This window comes from Euwallacea fornicatus, chromosome 23 (genome assembly GCF_040115645.1).
Source record: "Euwallacea fornicatus isolate EFF26 chromosome 23, ASM4011564v1, whole genome shotgun sequence".
NCBI lineage: Eukaryota > Metazoa > Arthropoda > Insecta > Coleoptera > Curculionidae > Euwallacea > Euwallacea fornicatus.
The window spans coordinates 3,440,029-3,455,372 of NC_089563.1; the positions used below are offsets into that span (position 1 = coordinate 3,440,029).

The 15,344-nt window shown below is 33.7% G+C and overlaps 1 protein-coding gene across 13 annotated transcripts in view; it reads left to right on the forward strand.

Annotated features, from left to right (window-relative positions):
- The window catches only part of mmd (mind-meld), a 341,450-nt gene that overhangs the window by 194,509 nt on the left and 131,597 nt on the right, over positions 1-15,344 (forward strand). The gene's annotated exons all lie outside the window — the stretch shown is intronic.

Here is a 15,344-nt window from a genome sequence, read left to right on the forward strand (position 1 = left end):
TTAAAATTAGAACGCCAACTGAACATGAGAATAACATCAAAATTTTAACTATAACAATTATAACATATTTTTATGTGTTACAAAAATTTTGACGGCAATTCCACAAAATTTCATAGGCGTTCAGTCAGAAAGAGAGAGGGTTTTGAACAACACAAACGTTAACCACAGCAATTGCCCATAGCAACGTTACTCTGGACATCCTGGTTAATTTCCAGCAAATAGAAATGTTTTATGATTTCTGATTTCTTTTTTATTTCCACTCTTTCCAGGCTAATCCAGATGTTCGTATATCTTCGGACATGTATTTCTTGATGTGTGCATACGTATTTTGTACACACACCTGATGATGAAACCCAAAAGCCGAATATCCAGTTCGAGCCAAAATGTTTTTATAGAAAGAATGTACTATCATGACCTCTTCAATTATTTGGAGTTCTTCATCGCACAGGAAAATAGAGGAAAGCATAAATGAAACTCTTTAGGAAACATTATTTTATTTAACTAGTGTCATTGAGCGGGACCTTGCTTCGGGCATCCTGCCAAAACTCACTTGTTAAACAAAATTATTCATTTCCTAACTGGGTCGGTAAATAGATGTTATAAATTTATTTTTACTTTTGAGAAAGCTAATGTGTTTTATAGAATAACTAAAGTTAAACCTCGTAATGGAATACCTTCAGATCGTTCAGATGGATGAATATTTAAGACATTGCAGATTCCGAGATATTCTAAGCTCCAAGTTTAGTACAGTAAGTCTCGTTGCCCTCATTTTAAGCATCACGAGTTAATTTGTCATGATTATGTGTTGAGCATTACTAGAATTCATCTAAATACTAAAATAATTAGTCATCACGGTAGAACACACAAAAAATGGGTCAGAGATAAACTGGCATTGTGATTACAGGGGATCAAAATATTACTGAATGGCCAAAATCAAAGCCATATTAACTAAATGTACACTGTTTACTATGTAAACACACATACGCTGTATACCTACATTGTATGTGTGTAATTATTTTATTAACTTACTCAGGCTAATCTGTTAGATTTGATTAGCATCACTGGTAACAAATTTACAAATATCATCTCTGTTACTATTATGGCTGATTTGGATAATGAGGAGCTCTGTTATCGTCTCACTAAAGTTACCCATGCTTCACATTTATTCCTCTTTTAACACCTACATGTTTTAATACATTTTGCCGTGATAAAGGCGTAAATTCCTTTAAACCACATTGAAATTTTCAATTAGTAAAATATTTTAACATTTTCAATATATTGGACCACTGGACCGTTTATCTAGCGTTTAGATATTTTTTTGTTACTTTTTTTGTGTGGCATACAGCGCTGACAAATTTCTTCAATATTTAGATGAACTATTCTGCCCTGTAGCAACATGGAGGGAGAGGGACAATTTGAGAATAGTCCTCTATAGTTCGAAAAAGAAATATGTATTTCCTTAACTTACTTTGCCCACCTCAATCGCTAGGGCTAATACCCGCTTTTTGGGTCATTTTCGGGGGCATATTAAACCTTATGCAGTTCTTCTCCTACTTACACAATCTTTATATTTTTATTTAAATTGGTGATACATGTATGTTCTTTGTTTAAATCCTAAATGTTAGGTAAATGGCAAGGAAATAAAATGATTATTAAAGCTACATATAATTTCTAACCTATTTAGATCTGAGTACATAGACAATAAAATTTGTTATTTTACAAATTTCCTTAAGACCGGTGGTAGCGGAAATATTGAACGAATCGAAGTATACTGAATTACTCTGCTTGTCTATTATTCGTTGTACATGTAGGGAATCTCACTTAATATGAAAATTAGAATCGTAAAATTTTTGTAACTGGATGGTCAATTTTTATGGGAGAAAAACGTTAACAAACAGGCTTTATATAAAAGTCAAGTACAGACTTGCGAAAATCGTACGTTTCACTACACATAATTTCTCATAATTCAAAATTTAAATAAAAATGTCAGCAAAATAAAACTAATAATTGTACAGTGGTTCCGAATAATGTAACGTGAACATATAATATGTTTGCTGGGTATAAATATACAGGGGGTTCCTTTTTAAGATGGAAACATCCATGTAACTTTTGTATTTATAATTCGATTTCAAAGCACCTACGCTCAAAAAATAGAGAACAAAAAGCTTTATTTATGCTGGAAAAGTTGTTTTCTAACTCATCGGACCAAAATCTACCATAACTTTTTTTATGTCAAAAATCGGAAAAAAGGATTAGGATGTTTTATGGAAAAAAATATCCCGCTGAAATTAGCATTCTTTAAAAAAAAGTACGGACCAAATTTCATTAAAAAATAATTATTATTAACCATATTTAGAGAAGTTTATTTTATAGTTGCAAACAATATTATTTTATCAAGATAACTATAAAAACGATTAAAAAATAAAATTAATAAACTCACAAACTAAATCTTAAAAGCTTCACTAGCCCACTCTTTAATTCAATACATTTATTGAATCTTTTGAAAATATTTTTTTGAACATTTTTCAATTATTTTGTAGTTATTTCCTCACAAGGTTTGCGTATGCGGGTTCTAAGATTTTCAATGTCGTGAGGATGCGATTTATAAGCTTTATTTTTGATCGTGCCCCACAAGAAAAAAATCTAAAGACGTAAGGAGAGATAGGAGACCACTAGACACACCACTCGATTAATGGACTATTGTGGCCTATCCAACTACTTTTGAAATAAAAATTTAAATATTGTCTTACACTGGCTGAATTATGACCAGGTTTGCCATCTAATTGAAAATAGGGATTTCTCAAACACGTGAGTAGCAAATCGTTCATCATTTCTTTCTGAATAAATTCTAGAATATTTAAACTATTTAGAGTTCCATCCAAAAAGAAATTAAATTGACGTTTATGATTAAATTTAATTCGTTTGAATTTGTTTTTATAAGTATTTTAATAAAATAATATTATTTGCAACTATAAAATAAAATTTGAAATGGTGAATAATAATTATTTTTTTATGAAATTTGGTACGTACCTATTTTGAAGAATTTTGAATTCAGTGGCTTGCTTAATTTTTCCAAAAACTACCCTAATCCTTTCACATTTTTGACATTGAAGATAGTTATAGTAAGCCTTAATCGGGTGAGTTCGAAAACAATGTTTCTAATATAAATAGAGTTGTTATTCTTTATATTTGAGCCTTAGTTTTCTGAAATCGAGTAATAATTGTAAAACATACAGGGGTATTTCTATCTTAAATGGATCACACTGAACATCATATTGGACGTACAAAATGATCAAATCTATGATTTATGTATGTGAGTGTAGTTGAAATACAAATCTTTAGGAATTTAACCCACAAGAAAACAAATTCCGTATTTTTATTACTTTTACCTCTCTGTGTATGTAGAATTCAAAAAACAGAAATTATAGTAGATTAGCAAACAAAAACAGTAGGTGTGGTGAAATATATGCATAAAACTTTTGATCAAAAATTTTTAATGCTGGTCCGAATGTTAATTCAGAGTGTCGCAGGTAGGAAAACAAAATGAATTATGTGTGGTTTTATGAATGTTACATCGTTTTTCTCTGTCACGTCCTGCTGAAAAAATGATAGAGCTAAACCTTTTAAAAATGGGAGACCAATATTTATAAAATAGATTTCCGCGAAACAATGAATGCACCAAAACATCTGAAAATAAATATTCAGCATTGTGGGTGGTGTGCCCTGCAGCAATAAAATATTTTGACACGTTATAAATCAAATATTATAGGAAAAAGGTTCGATCTGGTACAATCGGGTTTTTCCTCTATGAAATAAAAGCTGATGAGGCAACAATATGATGCATTATTCCAACTTCAGGGGATCCCTGTGAGTAAAATCAATCAGGCCGCTAATTTGACTCTGTATGTTGATAATTTTAAATTTATCCTTCTGGAAACAGGTTTATATCAATTTAAGTTATTATAAGGGAATTTAGAGGAAGAGTGCTGTATGTTTGTTTGTTGCTTAATAGATATTTGATATGTTTAAAATTCAATAAAAAACGTATTTTTTTACGTTGAGCATTAAAATTGCACTTATCCTGCTATCGCCGGAATAAAATCGGATGAAGACAAAATCCATCTTATTTAATTCATTTCAAAATTAAATAATAACAGATTTCCTCCATCCTAAATTGGCGCTACTATTTCCCTATTGACCACGGTCAGAGCATGTGCAAGTATGACCATTTCAAGTAAAAACATACGGGTTCTGCAAGGGGCAGAACACCCCACGAGGTTTAATGTGCTCCTGAGAAAGTTTACCATTTTGGTACTAAATCTTCTATTAAGACTGCCAGATTCACCCCCCACGACAAAGTTGCAAAACCTCCCTCAGGAAAACCCTCACTAACTCTCCTCGAAACTCCGAAGTTGGCTCAAAAATCACCAAGTTATTCCCATAGAGATGCAAAAAGACCTGTTGTCGTGACAGACACATGATTTAAATCCACTTAAATCCTCGATAACAAATTCTCAAGACGGCACAAGCCCGGAATAAGTGTTGCATTGTGGGGCCATTTGCGCGACTTATGGCATCACCTCAAACGTGTATCGGTGGCCCGATGTGCAAAAGTAATGGCGCCATAAACATTCCATGTGCGTGGTGTCATCTCTGGGGGGATATGGGCTTCTGTGGCTGGTTTATGGTCGCAAAATACATGCTGGGGGATTTAATAAATTACTTTACTTGTTTAATAATTTTGCGACCCCAATTTTTACGTAACACGTCCGATAAGGTTCCCTCGGCAGTTGTTCTATTACATGAGCGAGTAAATTAGTTAAGAAACAGGGAAATTCCGATAAGAGAACCGAGACATTCGAACCAAAAAATATTATCCTAACATATGTCACATAAATAATTCCCGCTCTTTGTGCCAGTTTTTGAGCTGGAGCAGATAGAAAGGAAGTTTTCTTTGGATGGAGCACAAAGCGGAATAAGGAAACGTTTACGCTGCAGATGTTGGATGTTTTTTGGCTGTCATAAAAGCGTCAAATGGAAGTTTTATTGTAACGCCATTTCGTTTTTAGGTATATTGGATCCTTTGAGTTGTTGCTTTTAGTTCCTTTCCCAGCCGCTTTGGAAATCTGCGTACAGACGTCTAAATAAAAAATATTTACCCAAATCTGCGATACATAAATGGGATTTCATACATTCGTTGCAAAGTTGGAAATGTTTCTTTCATGCTCCGCTGCGTCCTCCCTGTGCAGTTCTGTTCAAATACTATCGCAAAACTGATTTACTTGGATAGGAAAAGTAAACACAATTTTCAGCACAGCTCCGGAATTAACCTACATTTGTATTACAAAACCGTATTTTCGAATTTGCCCGAGTACGGGATTAGGGCCCCTCTTCATAATATTTTATGTTATTCCGCCGTTGCGTGGATTTTAATAATTATGCAAATAGTCGGTATCATTACGTATTGATACGTAATTCCGAATTTGCTAATTTACCCATTAATCGAAGCTTACTTAAATTTGAAACGTACTACTACACTGTGGATACCTCAATTTTCAAATTGCCCATATTAATAGAGGCTTTTTTCAAATTTTCAAATATTTTTATTTGTAGTATTAAACTAGAAATATTGCGGGGTTGTAATTACATAATGCAGGGTCTAGCGAGAGATAGGATTATCGAGAAGAGGGTGTTGCAATAAGAGTAGTTTCGTTGGCATGTGTGAGTCGCTTATGCCTTTCAGTGTGGCACAAAAGAAATTGTAGGTCTCTCAGAAAGAATAAAAAGAAAAGAAAAAGATTGTTATATCTAAATTCCTAAACTCATATTATCCTTGACTTAAACAATTATAAAGGTATCTTCACACTGCCCTGACAACCAGTGAAAAACGCTGTAAAAACGGAATTTCACGCAATAAATTTTTGAATATTGCAACTATAGGAACAAAATATTTCATTTTGCTAGATGGATTAAACATAACAACGAGATACCACTTCGACACTTTTGAAATATCAAATTTGACATATAAAAGCAATACTCCGTAATATATCTCCATTAAAAAGCCATAAAGAGCGGTTTTGGAACAACTTTAAAAAACATCGGTAAATCATTAATTTGTATCTAAAATATACCTAAAAAAAAGTTAATACATTTGTCAACAATTCCCGAGGAGTCTAACCGACAAGGTTTTAAACAATTCCTACCAAAATGGCTGTAATGTAATTTAAAAGCACAGTAAAGAAATCTAATTTTAATTGGAGGGGGGGCTAATGTAATGTTGCAAATTTTGAGTCTAAGCTTTTCACGATAAATGATGAAAGAAATGCAACATTTTCAACCATATTGATGCCTCGGTGCCTTTCAGGTAAAGGAATTCAATTATTGGAATTTTTAATATAGATTGTAGAGAGTGTTAAAATGTTTGAACATGCGTTAATAACAAGCTAATAAGTGAACTTCCCACTCAAAAACCTATTATAGATCCCAAACTTACGGGCATAAGTTAATCCAATCAAAATTTACATATCTAGGGTTTCCACAAGTTTGTAATTTAAAGCAAGTAATCGAGCTATATGTTAGGGTGGATCTTAATTGGGCAATACTTCCATTGCCCCCCAAGGGAGCAACACAAGTTGGGACTAATACAGGTAAACTTACGCAGAAGGTATTACTACTAGGACAATTATAAATCTTAATACGGATTCTAAGTAGCGATTACCAGAGGCCGCGAAACATAATTTCATAATTATATAATAATTTACGAATTAAAATTCTGGCCTGGGAAAACCATAATACCATTTCCACATGCAAAATTAGAGGCCTTTTAAACTTCCATCGAACTAATGAAGTCCATACTCAATATACATGCATAGGTAATATCAAAATTAAATTCCAACAAACAAATTTATTCACAGAAATTCCGGTTTGTATGAATAATCAAAAGCAGCATATTGTTTATAAAACTATTAATATTTATAAGCGGATATATCTACATTTTATTTTTTAAACAGTTTTAATAATCCATCTCGGCCATTAATTAAAAGATAATTCAATTATTAAATTATTTATTATGAATTAAATTTTATTTCATTTGGGAATTTATTGATAACCAAAATTATAAAAATGTGTTAAAGTAATTATTACATTTTTATTTTATTATTATCTTTCTTGCTGTGCCATGTAATTTAATCATTATTATTGTCGATTAATGCGCATATTCAATATTTCAAAGGCAGGTTTAACGACTTTTAAATTTAAAAAAATATATTAAACTTTCTTGTAACTTTCGAATTTCGTGCTTATTAATGGTAAATTCAAATTAGTAATATTTAAATTATGTAATATATATATATATATCCATAACATATCGACACGCTTAATCATCTCAGCAATACTGAAGTAATCGAAACCTTTCAATACAAAATCCTGGATCAATCGATGTTTCTGATGTTTCCAGTTTTGCAGTTTCTGAAAAATGTCATTTAACCTTCTCAATTTAACCGGAACACCTATTTATCCAATATATTTAAATTAAAATAAAACTCACTTTTAGTTTGAAATTGAATATAAGTTTAGTTGTCCCCATATTACTAATCACCAAATAATCTACAGATTGTCCCAAATTTCCTCGAGATACTAAATAGAAATAATTAATGAATGGTAAAGATTGAATGAATGTAAAAGGGCGTTTAGTGTATATAGTCCTCGGGGATTGGTCCGTCACGACCCGCATAAGTGGAGTTGCAACAGTCTTATCGAATTGATCAAGCCAACGAGCCTATTGGGACATAATTCTCTGGTCCCGTTGGGCAAGTTTGGTTCTCTAAAACGTTGTGTTCTGCCACACATAAAAGATAGACATTTTACCAGAACATGTCTCGTTGGGTGTCCATTTGACGCTAATGCTGAGTGAGAGGTGACAGTAGCCAGTCTGTAGGATGTTCATTTTTCTCAAATTTTTCCTTTTGTCCGAAAGAGAATTTTCATTCATATGGCATTTGGTTTAGACATGTGCTCTTTAGCTTATTCCATGCTATGAGCAATTGTCCAGCAATACGGCAACATGCACTTAATTAATTATGAAAATTTAATCGTAGTGATATGTAGGGGTGGAAATGTTTCTCATTTTGGTTAGGTATAACATTAATGGGTAAAATCGCTTATATCCTAATAACATAAAAAGGATATTTTCAAGATCAGTAACATCCATCAACAATAATACCCAGCTCAGCGACATCTAATTGTAATATATCCTGGCAGCCCATTACGATTTTCAGCGGGACCTTGGATGAGGCTCTCACTAAGACCCATCTCATGGCGATTAAGGGTATTGGGGACATGTGACACCCCTCTAATTTGCTTAACATTATTCCATCTTCCCTTTGTGGTTCCTCCAACTAGTTTATCTTAGGATCCATCAATTACAATATGCCGAATGGAATGTGACTGAAGTCGGGACGCTTGGCGCAAAGAGGGTGCGTTTTTCTTCGCTATCTAGTTAATTAATTATCATAGATAAGTTAAGAAGTGACCGATAGAGGGGTGGAACAAAGAGTGATTAAGAAGAATATAACAAGAAATGTTCTGTAGTGCAAAAGACGAAACAAGACAGACAAAAGACAATTATTTATTTGATGGGCTCAACGTCTTAAAAGGGAAGAATACGGAGTTTCAGCCTTAATAAGGGTCGATCGGAAGAATGGACCGTTGAAGTGGAAGAGTTCTCGCAACAAGCGGATTCATTTAAGCAACTGACAAACATAATTATCAGGACCGAAGGACTTTTTCTGAACTTTGCCTTGTATTGCAAGAACGAAACCAATTATGATTAATTAATTGGATTAGTGGATAGAAGCTAATTGGAACGTTTCTTATTTTAACCTTTTCCAGTTAAAAATTTAAGTTTCAAAACGAGGTTCAAACGAAGCAGCAGAATAATTTCCTCAATTTCGAGAAAATCTCAGCTTGCACGTGTTTTCGCCTCGTTCTAGACATTGTGTGTTGGCAAGCACCCAGGGATATTTAATTGGAGGGGAATATTTTAGGGAAATAGAATGGTTGTTTAAAAAATGGTGTTCCTCTTAGGCTTAGAGTTTCGCTTGCGTAATATGAATAATGTTATTTGTTTCATTCCTTCGTAACGATTCGTCTTGGCAACTTTCCACAGAAAGACGAGGAGCTAGGCATTTACATAGGTAGGTGTTTATTCTAAACTATGGCAATTTAACTTAGATGTGAGGCACGACAAAAGATTTTTGTTAGAAGGCAGAGGCGAGTTTCAACGCAAATGATAATGTGATGGAATAGAAATCTTAAAAATCCACTAGACAAATACTAAGTTAACAGATTTTGATACAATTTAAAAGTAATTAAGTAATTATAAAATCGTGAAATTCGATAAAATTCGTCATATTTTTAATATCATTAGAATTCTGAAGGATCGAGTCAAATATTTATTAAAATTGGAAGTATTTTCCGACCATCAAAGTCCTAATCCAATGGAGTTGTTTCCTCCAATTTTGTCTAGTGTGGACGACATTATCAAAAGTGAGAAACTGGTGTATTTATGCTGTCCTTCTATAGTGAAGGGAGGCAGGTCATTAGTGCTATTGTAGGGTGACTTAGCAATCCCTTTCGGTCCAAATTAACCGCAGTGATTTCTTTCTCCCTGCCAAAGTTTTGGTGTTATATCTTAATTGCCCCTGAAGTAATTTGTAGAGGGGGTATAATGTCTTTCCTCTTACGATCACTACTCGTGCAAGACCTATTGGGAACTCTTCGTTCATAGTTCCCAGAATTATGAGTTGTACTTATAATGAAAATTACAATATTCTACTGTTCTGTCAGAAAGCGTTTGCGTGCTGAAAAGTATATAGTTCTGCACTTAGATAACTTCAGAAAGTAAAAAAAATCCACATCCTCATAGAAAAATATATTTTGTTAATATTTGCTATTATGATAAATCCAAGTAGGGTTACCCGTGTAATTGCGTTGGGCCTCGATTCTCTCATAGGTGACTTACTTAACATAAACACACTTTGTGGAAAAAAATAAATAAATAAGCATTTAAAGGAGACCCGAGGGTCGGTAGTAAATTACGAATTTTATCTGGCCTGGCAATAAATCAGAATCTTTGCGGAGACGGTCTTTTGCATGGAACGAACGTCAGACGTGACACACATAAAACAAATTTTATCTCAGAGTGAATGGTGTACAACTCGCGAATAAATTCATTTATGACAAGTTTTTGATGCAGGTTAAATTGGATTACATACTGTGAGGAACTCCGCTAGGGTGCTAAAATAAGAGGGAGCTTCACCTTTGAATTTAGAGAATACTACGGAATTTAAATAAGGTCGGTTTTGCTTACTTTTGATGCTTGATTTGAGCTAGCATCGTTTCCATACCGTAAACCGCTGCTCGAAAATTCCCAGCAAGATAGACAGAAAAAATTTACTACCGTGATCTCAAAATTTAGCCAATTAGATTTTCAAAAGCTCCAGGGTTCGATATGAGATACTCGTTATGATTGACGCATCCTTCTTAACAGAGCGACTTTAGAGTTGTCGTTTCTGCTGACCCGAAATTCCCTAGGGCGATATAGGGAGGTTAAACTTTCCAAGCTTCACTGCTTAAACAACTAAATTGCGAAAACTGGGATTGACGGTTTTTAAAGAACACCTGCTGCCCATTTTCTGTTGGATAATTAAGGGAAAAGGAACACTATATTGAATATATAAATAGATAATGTCCGTAAAATTATCTATGATGGCCTATTTTGAGAAAAGGATATTTGAGAAATGATTTTGTGATTAGAAAAATTCCTATGAATTTGTTTTTTTTTTCAAGTATAATAAAATTTATCTGATATATGTTCACTTTTATAAGATTGGAAATTTTGATATATATTTTCTTCTTTCAACCTATTAAATTGAAACCTAAATTTTTAATTACAAATATTGATCATTTATGAAAAGGTTTCAATATATTTAAAAATATTTATTGGATCATGATTCTAACTATGAAATAGTACGAGTTTGTTAGGTGTACGTAGACTTATGTGATTGATTGTACATATATCGAAAGCTGACCGCGGAGAGTCATGGCTTTTGTATTGACCACAAAAAATCCATTAATTTAATTTGTTAGGAAACAGAAATGGACTATATTAGAAAAACTTCCGAAAGAGTTTTGGGCGATGCTAAGGAGTTGTTTAATTGAATGTACTTTTTACAGTTCTTTATATATTTGCAGCATTTGACCTACTACTAATATATGAGGATCTCGAATCCAGATGCCCTCTACCAACGTTTAGTACTCTCATAATCTTTGCTATTTTAAGGCCTACTTATTCTTAAGTAAACAAACCGAACTAATATACAAAATGTATGAAAATGCATTCAATAGGGTCGGATTTCTTTACATTGCGGATCTGTCAATGAATCCCCGTGAAGTGTCTTAATCCGCAAATGTTATGAGCGAGCATATAGTACATCCCCCGCTAGCCGCGTACGAATTACATTCTCAGCCATGAATTATGTATCAACAGATAGAACGGCAGACCGAACAGAATTTAATGTCCGAACGAGGTTTTCGGTAAGCTCGGGATTTGCTCGGAATCAGATATCGTGTTTGGAAACGTGTTATTTGCATAACGGAGTATGTGGTGTCTTGTAAACGAGGGGAGGATCGAAAAGGAGGAGGATGTTTTTAGTGACATGACATATTTTCGTCGAGGATTCTGAAAGCAAGTTTTCAGCTTGTCGTTATTCCCGTAACTCTGATAAATCTGATATCATTCTTCCGATTAATGTATAAAAATAAAAGAAATTTTTATGTTGCGCACTTAATGTAGTACAGATAGCTTTTGTTGACCATCTTTATATTTATCTGGAAATGGTCTATTTTAATGCGTTCACCGTCACTAAAGAGGATACGAATTGAAATATTTACAGAACTCTTACCAAAGAAAATTTATCACTTACCACACCAAAAGAGCTCAACATCGGCACAACCGAAACGCTCAAATTTTTAGAGGCTGCGAAGTCCGGGGAATTCATATGAACATGACACACTTCTGATTTTTTTTTTTTTTTACTTTCTGGTTGATTAATTTCTCAATGATGGACCTTTTGGAGAGTATGCAGACGTGATACGCATAGTTCATTTTATTATACGAAAGTTTCAAAGGCATCTCAACAGAATTTTTGCAAGACCTAGAAATACAACATCGACGCCAAGCCTACTCGTTTGACTATGACGAATATTGAAGCGTGATACAAAAATTTACACAAGTCTAATGGAATTTAGTTAAAATTTCAGTAAAGATATCAGAGCTCGGTTTTTTTTCTTAAGACCATCTGACTGGGATATAATATATTTATCTCAATCAAGATGAAGATGAGGAAAGCTGATCGCTTTCTACATGTTTTCCATCATAATTACTCCATAATTTACTATTTAAGGAGCATCAACTTGTTGAATAAAGTGGCGGAGAAAATAGAAAATTATTCATGGAACGCGAAGCACTCAATTAAAATTGCACCTCCGTCACCTAAAACCTCTGAACTTAAATCAAAGCTAAAAAGTCGTTAAATTTTTAACCACATTCCACAAATTTCTCTACGAAACCCTCTGAACCATAGAATATTTTTTAATCCTCCACAACTTGTCTAAGTACTTGAGGCGGAGCAAAACTTGTTTTCACTTAATTTCATTGCTTATTCGCTCCGTCATTCAGAAATCATGACCTTTTTGACACATTCCAAAAACCGAACTAAAATGAGTTAGTATTGATAAAGGAAACCTCATGTGTGCCTTTCGTGTTTGACGAACCACGTTTAAATGTTAAATGGGATTTTTTTTTTTTTAATTCGGCAGACTGAGAGCGGGGAAATAAAACCCGTTTGTTCGTTAAGATTTATTTACTGTTTGCCCGCATCTAAATGGAAATTTACATAAGGTGGATTTTGTTATTTTAGGATTCGAGGCGTCACAATGTCAAATATTATTTTAATTATACGCTTCAAGCAGTTAGGAAACTATCGGGTGTATCACAATAACATCTGTAGGTGCTATGAATTTAGTTGCGGTTTGAATGCTTCTCTAACAATCCATCGAAATAATTAAAAATTCGCTTATATCTTTCTGTTGACGATTTTATTAGATTAAGCGAATATGCGAAAATTGATTTTCAAAACATCCGAAATTCTTAGAAATCCTTCATAAAAGTGGCAATGGGCCTCAGGAGGAATTCACCGGGTATTCCGATCCAAAACTTGCCCAATTGGATAAATTTCGGTTTTAGACGTCCCATGGCTCATAAAACGATTTCTCAGAGAGGCATTTAGATTACTTAGAATGCGATTTATTGACTCAGCGGTCATATTCGCGATAGCTATTTATACAATCTGATACGAGGTCGATGTAATATCTCACAATATGAAACGAATTGCTCAAAATACCATTTCTTAACGAGTTTCAATTTATTTCTAATTTGGCTATGCCATGAAAACATTTTTAAAATGGCATAAATTTGAAAAATATCTCCCTTGTGATTCCTTCATTATCAGCTAATTCGTCGTCAAATTGTTATCTCACTAGCCTGTTAAGGTTCATTCTCACATACCTAAAAACAAATAAGTTCTAGTCCTTAGCTGCCAAGACTTTATGCTGAACCTTGAGACTCTTTTCAATTATAAAAGCCAAATGATCTCCCGATATACACAAAAAAACTTTCCGTAATTGTTTTTAGTTTGACAAGACTGGTCAATGAACCAATTATAGTTACAATCGGCTAAGCTGACTTTATAATTTTGAACGGTCACAAGGTCTGACCTGAATATTGATGACTACTCGATTTTAATACAAATCACAATAGCTTTCTGTTAAGTGGGAGTTAGAATGGATTTCAGAAGCCCGTTTCGGACATGGTCAAATTATCAGAGTTGCAACCATCAGAACGAGACAAACACCATTTGACCAAGGTATGCCAAAAATTAGCCCCTTGATGATAGCAAATAATTCTCTCTAGCTTGATAATCACCAAGTTTCTCAAGTCTCTTGCAACGCAACTTATTTCTGACCACGGCTTTCGGACAACGAAAGTTTAATCAATGCTTCAGTGAGAAAGACAATTGAAGCAGCTACTATGGTATTTCCACTCTAAGTGGGCCAGTATTTCAGGAATTTCAACACCATTTTGTGCTGTTTCAACCGTTCATTGTTGTATACTTCCATAAAAATAGTAATAACAGTATACAAATTCAAGCACCTCTAAAATTAGAAAACATTCTTGAAACGACCATTAAAACTGCGGAAAACTGAATTGTTTCTATATCCAGATAATGGGATATACCAAAAAAATCCTGGCGAAGAGTGATTGGAATCGAATTTTGTTTATTGTGCGTATCTCGTAACTAAGTTCGGACCTAAATTCGACTTTTTTGGACATTGCACCTATAAATAATGACTTGAGTTACGACATTCGAGCTATGTTTGCAGATCTTTTCACAGCACATTAGACTAGAAATGTTTTGATACACCCGTGAAAATCAATGATCTTTTTCGAATAATTTTAGTAACCAATAAGTTGCTTTGATTTACTCACTTGAACTAATGTTTCATTATTCATAATTTTATTTCGTTCGTTGGTAATTACTGTAGAAAGAAAAGAGCAAATTTCACAAAAAGTTTCGAACAGCTCTTCAATTCGATACAATTTTGATTTTTTGACAAGGTAGCAAAGCTCTCATATTGGTATAAAACTTCTTAAGTATTTAAGTAAATAAGGTGCAGGAATTTAACTTCTTATGTGCACTTTCGACTAAGATGATTATCTGAATATACCTATTTCTAAATATTAATCTTCTGCTTACGATGAACTAATTACAAAATTGGCAAGATCCCCCGAAGGCCCCAAATGAACACATTTATTTCAACATCAAGCTCTTGACACATGCTCTTCGGATTATGCGATAAGAGTGCCAAATAACTCCTTGCCATTGCAAATGTGCCAAAATTAAACCAGCAACTGATATTTTGGTAGATATGCTTCGTTCTAACTGTCAGTCTTCGGGAAATTTCTCCTCGTTATTCCCCTTTATTTTATCGTCTTGATTTACAAGATGACACCTCAGATATGCGGCCCGTTCTTAGAACAGTAATCTCCGTGTTAAGGTTAAAAAGTTCTGAAGCGACTCATGTACTTTCCAGAAGACATCCAGTAATAATGTAAGTTTCTTTGGAGCGTTAATAACACTTCATACGCCGCTAAGTTCTTATTCATGGCACAACAATGGATGGCGCCGCGCCTACTGTTCCTGCAGTTTTGAAGTTGGCTTGCA